The sequence below is a fragment of the Triticum aestivum genome, chromosome 7B (genome assembly GCF_018294505.1).
Source record: "Triticum aestivum cultivar Chinese Spring chromosome 7B, IWGSC CS RefSeq v2.1, whole genome shotgun sequence".
In the NCBI taxonomy this organism is placed as follows: domain Eukaryota; kingdom Viridiplantae; phylum Streptophyta; class Magnoliopsida; order Poales; family Poaceae; genus Triticum; species Triticum aestivum.
The window spans coordinates 278284227-278292454 of record NC_057813.1 but is presented as its reverse complement, the minus strand read 5'-3'; positions in this window follow the sequence as shown (position 1 = coordinate 278292454).

Sequence of the window (8228 nt, the reverse complement as noted above, 5' to 3'; positions counted from 1 at the left end):
TTCAAGGAAACTGTGCCACTACTTCCAAGCTCACGAGATCACGGTCATCACCCGCTTTCCTTTGCAACAAATACTTAGAAACCCCAAGGCTACCGGCAGAATAGTGGAGTGGGCCTTGGACTTATCTAGATTTGGTTTGAAGTTTGAGAACAGATCAACTATTCAGAGCAGAGCACTGGCAGAGTTTATTGCAGAGTGGACACCGACCCCTGATGAAGAAGTGATGGGGATAGTTATTCTTGGCAAGGAAGCACCCCAAGAATGGATTATGTATTTCGATGGTGCCTTATCCCTGCAAGGAGCAGGGGATGGCGTGCTTCTTGTTGCTCCAACTGGGGAACACCTTAAGTACGTCGTCCAGATGCATTTTCCCCAGGAGAAGGCTACCAACAATACTACAGAGTATGAAGGGCTCCTTGCCGTGCTCGGGATTGTGATAGAACTGCAGATTAAGAAGCTGATCATCCATGGAGATTCATAGCTTGTGGTGAGACAAGTGAACAAATATTACCAAATTCCATTGATGGAGGCATACGTTGAGGAAGTGAGAAAGTTGGAGGAGCACTTTGATGGATTGCAAACAGAGCACATACCCCGTGTGGAAAACAACATTGCTGATCATCTATCAAAGTGCGCTATGCAAAAACTCCATGTGGAACCAGGGACCTTTATTCTCCATCTGACTCAACCCTCCGTATCCCCGGCAACAATGGCCAGGAAGAGGAGGAAACTGGACCCCAGCAGACCTCTCCCAGTAGAACCTCTCGAGGCTCCCGGCAGAGGGCTTGGCGGGAACAACTCCCCTTTGGTCGCTGAGCTGCCCCTCCCGCCAGACCACCGGTCCCCGCGATCGAGGAGTGCGCCCCGCTAAAGGAGGAGGTGCCACTAGTCCTTGTTGCCGAGCCTCGGGCCCCAACTTGGGCGCGACACATAGTCTGTTTCCTCCAAACTGGAGAACTTCCCGAAGAGCGAGAAGAAGCTGAGAGAGTAGCCCAGAGGGCCAATATGTATCAGTTCGTTGACAACACACTGTACAGAAGAAGGCCCAATGGTGTGAAATTGAAGTGCATTTGCTGTGAAGAAGGAAAGGAACTGTTAGCAGAGATACACAAGGGTATGTGCGGCTCACACATTGTATCAAGGGCTCTTGTGGCAAAAGCTTTCTGGCAAGGATTTTACTGGCCCAAAGCCCTCCAACATGCAGTTGAGTTGGGCACCAAATGTGAAGCCTGCCAGTTCCATTCCAAGGATATCCATCTGCCTGCCCAAGCTGTACAGATAATCCCTTTATCATGGCCATTTTCGGTCTGGGGGCTCGACATCTTGGGCCCCTTCCCCCGTGCTACCGGGGCTTTGAATTCTTGTTCGTTGCAATCGACAAGTTTACAAAGTGGCTGGAAGTAGAGCCCGTGAGAAAGGTAACTGCTCAGTCAGCTATCAAGTTCTTGAAAGGATTGGTGTGCCGCTTCGGAGTCCCTGCCCGAATCATCCTCGACAACGGCACCCAATTCACGAGCCACGCCTTCATGCAATAGGTTCATGCCCTCGGAAGCAAGATCTCATTCGCCTCTATTGCTCATCCAAGGAGCAACGGGCAAGCTGAGAGGGCGAAAGCTAAAGTGCTGCGGGGACTCAAGATGAGAACATTTAACAAGCTGCAAAAGTGTGGCAGGTGATGGATCAACGAGCTGCCGGTGGTTCTTTGGTCCCTCGGAACAACACCAAATCGAGATACCAGGCAGACTCCCTTCTCCCTAGTCTATGGGGCAAAAGAAGTTATCCCCACGGAACTCATTTATGGGTCACCTCGAGTGCTTGCCTATGATGAAGTAGCATAGGAACATCACCAGCGTGACGACGCTGTGCTACGCAAGGAGAACTGTCTCCGGGCTACTACGCATGCTGCATGGTACCAGCAAGCCCTACGTCGCTATCACAGCTGCAGGGTTCATGCCTGGAGTTTTGAGGAAGGCAACCTTGTCCTTAGGCACGTTCAGTACGCCAAGGGTACAAACAAGTTGACGCTGAAGTGGGAAGGCCCTTACCAGGTAGTACAGGTCACCAGACCAGGCGCAGTCTGTCCGGAGACCAGAGATGGCATTAAATTGCAAAACTCATGGAACCTTGAGTATCTCTGAAAGTTCTACTCGTAAGGCACGGCTGTCGGTCCCTACCCGACAGCCACCCTTTTGTACAGGCCTTGCCGATGTTGCATGTAACCCCTTGTACAAAGCCAGGCGCAGACCCTGAGCAACAGAGAAATAAATGAAGTGCTAGGGGGGCAACAAATTGCATGCATGCATAAGCATAGCATGTTCATGTAGAATAAGATTGCATGTGGCATCATTTCATCTGCACTAAACTGCAGGCTCCTACCATGGACTTGGTCCCGAAGAGGGGAAGAGAAGACAAGCCTACATTATGATCCCCGGCAAGCCAAACAAATAAGTTATATCTCCTATCCATACGTGTTCTATAAGTAGGGACTTGTGCATAGGAAAACCTTGCCACATTCGAAACTTAAGTGCTCCCATCCCTTGACTTGAGTGTTACTTCAGTCAGGATGGTTGCAGTGGCCTTTGGCGAGGAGGTTTGGCGGCGGGCTATAGCCCCTCTTTATGATTTGTGCCCGGCAGGCCTGCTACGTCTTGAGCTTGCATTGGTTTTCCTTGAAGAGGAAAGGGTGATGCAGCAATAGTAGCGTAAGTATTTCCTTCAGTTTTTGAGAACCAAGGTATCAATCAAGTAGGAGGCTCCTCAAAAGTCCCACGCACCTACACAAACAAACAAGAACTCGCAACCAACGCAATAAAGGGGTTGTCAATCCCTTCAAGGCCACTTGCGAAAGTGAGATCTGATAGAGATAATGTGATAAGATAAATATATTTTTGGTATTTTACGATATACATTGGAAAAGTAAAGATGCAAATAAAATTAGATTGAAAGCTTATATGATAAGAGATAGACCCGGGGGCCATAGGTTTCACTAGTGGATTCTCTCAAGATAGCATAAGTATTACGGTGGGTGAACAAATTACTGTCGAGCAATTGATAGAAAAGCGAATAGTTATGAGATTATCTAGGCGTGATCGTGTATATAGGCATCACGTGCGTGACAAGTAGACCGACTCCTGCCTGCATCTACTACTATTACTCCACACATCGACCACTATCCAACATGCATCTAGAGTATTAAGTTCATAAAGAACAGAGTAACGCATTAAGAAAGATGACATGATGTAGAGGGATAAACTCATGCAATATGATATAAACCCCATCTTTTTATCCTCGATGACAATAATACAATACGTGCCTTGCTGCCCCTGCTGTCACTGGGAAAGGACACCGCAAGATTGAACCCAAAGCTAAGCACTTCTCCCATTGCAAGAAAGATCAATATAGTAGGCCAATCCAAACTGATAATTCGAAGAGACTTGCAAAGATAACTTAATCACACATAAAAGAGTTCAGAGGAGATTCAAATATTTCTCGTAGATAAACTTGATCATAAACCCACAATTCATCGAATCTCGACAAACACACCGCAAAAAGAGTTACATCGAATAGATCTCCAAGAAGATCGAGGAGAACTTTTATTGAGATTCAATGAGAGAGAAGAAGCCATCTAGCTAATAAGTATGGACCCGAAGGTCTGCGGTAAACTACTCAAAACTCATCGGAGAGGCCTTGGAGATGATGTAGAGGCCCTCCGTGATCGATTCCCCCTCCGGCGGAGCACCGGCGAAGGCTCCAAGATGGGATCTCGCGGATACAGAAGGTTGCGGCGGTGGAATTAGGTTTTTGTGGTCTGTTCTAATGTTCTCAGGGTACGTGGGTATATATAGGAGGAATAAGTAGGTCGGTGGACGCCCGAGGGGCCAACGAGGTTGGGGGCGCGCCTAGCCCTAGGGGGCGCGCCGGGCACCCTTGTGGCCGCCTCGGTTGTTGCATGACTTCCACTCCAAGTCTCCAGGTTTGCATTTGCTCCAAAAAGATCGTTCCCGAAGGTTTCATTGCGTTTGGACTCCGTTTGATATTCCTTTTCTTCGAAACACTAAAATAGGCAAAAAAAAAACAGCAATTCGGGCTGGGCCTTCGGTTAGTAGGTTAGTCCCAAAAATGATATAAATGTGTAAAGTAAAGCCCATAAACATCCAAAACGGGTAATATAATAGCATGGAACAATCAAAAATTATAGATACGTTGGAGACGTATCAAGGCCTAACTCCGTGCCAACAAACTGAGGGTACCGGCAGGATAACTGGCCGGGGAAAACTTGTTTACGTAATTGTATAGAGGCATTCCACCTCTGCATGGACACTCTACATGCACAAGTACCCATCAAGGTTTATCTTTTTTCATTAAACATGTTGACCAACAAGTACAAATCTTACAGGACACAAACAAGGATAAAGGAGATTACATAATTTGAGCTAAAATTTGGCAAATGCCTACAGATTTTAGATTGAAAAGAGATAAGTGCCCCGTAATCCCCTTTTTCTGCTCCTCTTCCCCCAGGTACTGCGATGGAAGCGAAGAGGGCAGAAGGAGTGCCTAAGACGCCCAACCTGATCCCATCAAGGGCTTGCTGGGCACAGCCTGACAAGATCGCGAGTGGCGAGGCTGCGAAGGAGGAGGGCAGAAGGGGCAGCTCGGCGGTGCCCTGGTCACCACCTCCAGGACCAGCAAGCAGCCCTAGCACAAGCACCGGCAGGGGGAACCGCTGGAGCTAAGCTGGAAGACTGCTAGAGGAGGCGAAGGCACCAAGAGAGCAGCCCCCTCCCCAGCAACCAAGAGGCCAGTGATGATGGTGCCGGGGAGGGAGGGGAAGAGCGGAAAGACGAGGCGGCAGGTCGCCAATACGAGACGAAGGCGTCGGTGCCATCATACTCCGACCAAACGCCCAGCAACCCGCCTTCTCTGTATTCCCTCGTTTTCTCTCCATAACCACCACTCCAAGGAGACACCGGCCCCCAGCCCGTCACCTTCCGCGGAGAAGCGATATAGGCATCACATCCGCGACATGTATATAGGCATCGCGTCCGCGACATGTAGACCGACTCCTGTCTGCATCTACTACTATTACTCCACACATCGACCGCTATCCAGCATGCATCTAGAGTATTAAATTCATAAGAACAGAGTAACGCATTAAGAAAGATGACATGATGTAGAGGGGTAAACTCATGCAATATGATATAAACCCCACCTTTTTATCCTCGATGGCAACAATACAATACGTGCCTTGCAACCCCTATTGTCACTGGGTAAGGACACTGCAAGATTGAACCCAAAGCTAAGCACTTCTCCCATGGCAAGAAATATCAATCTAGTAGGCCGAACCAAACTGATAATTCGAAGAGACATGCAAAGATAACTCAATCATACATAAAAGAATTCAGAGGAGATTCAAATATTTCTCATAGATAAACTTGATCATAAACCCACAATTCATCGGATCTCGACAAACACACCACAAAAAGAGTTACATCGAATAGATCTCCACAAGAGAGGGGAGAACATGGTATTGACATCCAAAAAGAGAGAAGAAGCCATCTAGCTAATAACTATGGACCCGAAGGTCTGTGGTAAACTACTCACAACTCATTGGAGGGGCTATGGTGTTGATGTAGAAGCTCTCCATGGTCGATTCCCCCTCCGGTGGAGCGCTGGCGAAGGCTCCAAGATGGGATCTCGCGGATACAGAAGGTTACGGCGGTGGAAATTGTTTTTCGTATGCTCCTTGGATGTTTTCGGGATAAGTGGGTATATATAGGAGGAAGAAGTAGGTCGGTGGCCGCCCGAGGGGTCCACGAGATAGGGGGCGTGCCTTGTAGGGGTGGGCGCGCCCTCCACCCTCATGGCCGCCTCGGCTGCTTCTTGGCTTGCACTCCAAGTCCTCTGGATCACATTTGTTCCAAACATCACGCTCCTGAAGGTTTCATTCCGTTTGGACTCCATTTGATATTCCTTTCCTTCGAAATACTGAAATAGGCAAAAAAAACATCAATACGGCTGGGCCTTCGGTTAGTAGGTTAGTCCCAAAAATGATATAAATGTGTAAAATAAAGCCCATAAACATCCAAAAGGGGTAATATAATAGCATGGAACAATCAAAAATTATAGATACGTTGGAGACGTATCACCTAACAAAACTAACTTGATTACATGGTAAATCTCATCCAACACATCACCGTCCAGCAAGCCTACGATGGAATTACTCACGCACGGCAGTGAGCATCATGAAATTGGTGATGGAGGATGGTTGATGATGACGATGGCTGAGGGAGTCCTGGATTAGGGGTATCCGGACAACCGGACTATATACATCGTCCGGACTATTGGAGCGTGAAGATACAAGACTCAAGACACCGTTCCGTGTCCGGATGGGACTCTCGTTTGCGTGGAAGACAAGCTTGGTGATCCGGATATTATATTTCCTTCCTTGTAACCGACTCCATGTAAACCCTAGCCCTCTCCGGTGTCTATATAAACCGGAGAGGTTGGTCCTTAGAAGGCCGATCGCAATTACAATTGTAATCATCATAGGCTAGCTCCTATGGTTTAGCCTCTACGATCTCGTGGTAGATCTACTCTTGTACTACTCATATCGTCAATATTAATCAAGCAGGAAGTAGGGTTTTACCTCCATCGAGAGGGCCTGAACCTGGGTAAACATTGTGTCCCTTGCTTTCTGTTACCATCAGCCTAAGACGCACAGATCGGGACCCCCTACCCGAGATCCGCCGGTTTTGACACCGACATTGGTGCTTTCATTGAGAGTTCCTCTGTGTCGTTGCTGCAAGGCTTGATGGCGCCTTCAATCGTCGGTAACACGGTCCAGGGCTAGACTTTTCTCCCCGGACAGATCTTCGTGTTCGGCGGCTTTGCACTGCGGGCCAATTCGCCTGGCCATCTGGAGCAGATCGACAGCTATGCCCCTGGCCACCAGGTCAGGTTCGGAAACCTGAACTACACGGCCGATATCCGCGGAGACTTGATCTTCGACGGAATCGGGCCCGTGCCAGGAGTGCCGGGCAGTCACGATGAGCACGGTCTAGACCTGCTGTTGGATAGTGCTAGGGATATTACCCTTGCAGCAGTCCCAGACCTAAATCCGGAGCATACTGCGTGGCCCAAGGACGGGTGGTTGGACCCCGCCTCGCAGGCCACACACTCGTCAGCGGTAGAGACGAACATAGGCCTCACTTCTAAGGAAGCCTGTGATTCCGGACCCCCGGACTTGTATCCGGTTGTAGGTTCCATTCCGCGCGCTCCCGAGCCAGCCGGACCTGGTTGGGCTTCGGTAATGGAGTATACCACTGCAGATATATTCCAGCACTCGCCCTTTGGTGACATGCTGAACTCATTAAAGTCTCTGTCTTTGTCAGGAGGCTCTTAGCCGAACTATGTCTGGCTCGAGTGGGAAGCAGACGACGAAGGAAATCGCTGCCCACCCACCACCCACTTCATTGCCATGGTTGATGATTTAACCGACGTGCTTGACTTTGACTCCGAAGGCACCAACGGTATGGACGACGATGCAGGAGGAGATTCAGAATCTCTAGGGCGCTGGACTACTACCTCGTCACACGATATATACATGGTGGACACGCCCAAGGAGGACGACGGCGACAATCAGGAAGATAAAACCCCCGGGCAAAAGCCAAAACGACGGCGCAGACGCCGCTCAAGCAACAGTAAAAATAGCAACAAGAGCGCCAGAAAGATTGATACCCCAGTCAACTCCGAAGGCAACAACGACCATACGGACCCAGCGATGGAGCAAGGCGAGCCAGGTCACGCCGAACAAAGTTCGGAGCAGACGCCCGATCACAATGATCCCGAGGGACGAGTTCATCAAACCGACCCAGCACAAGAACACAGTCCGGATGATGATGGATTCATCATCCCGGAAAAACGCGTGGAACGAGATAACCTCCACAGAAAGCTTATGGCCACCGCAAGAAGTCTAAAGAAGCAGAAGCAACGGCTAAAGGCCGCACAGGAAACACTCAATCGCAGATGGAATAAAGTACTAGACACTGAAGAAAGATACGACAACGATCGCCATACAAAGAGCTACCCAAAACGCAAGCTACTGCCAGAATTTGACGACGAGGCCATTCCACCAAAGAATAACATGACCAGGTGGCCATACGTACCGCTTGATAACCGCAACAGAGCGGCTACCGACACCGCGCATAATCTACATGAGCACCTGGATA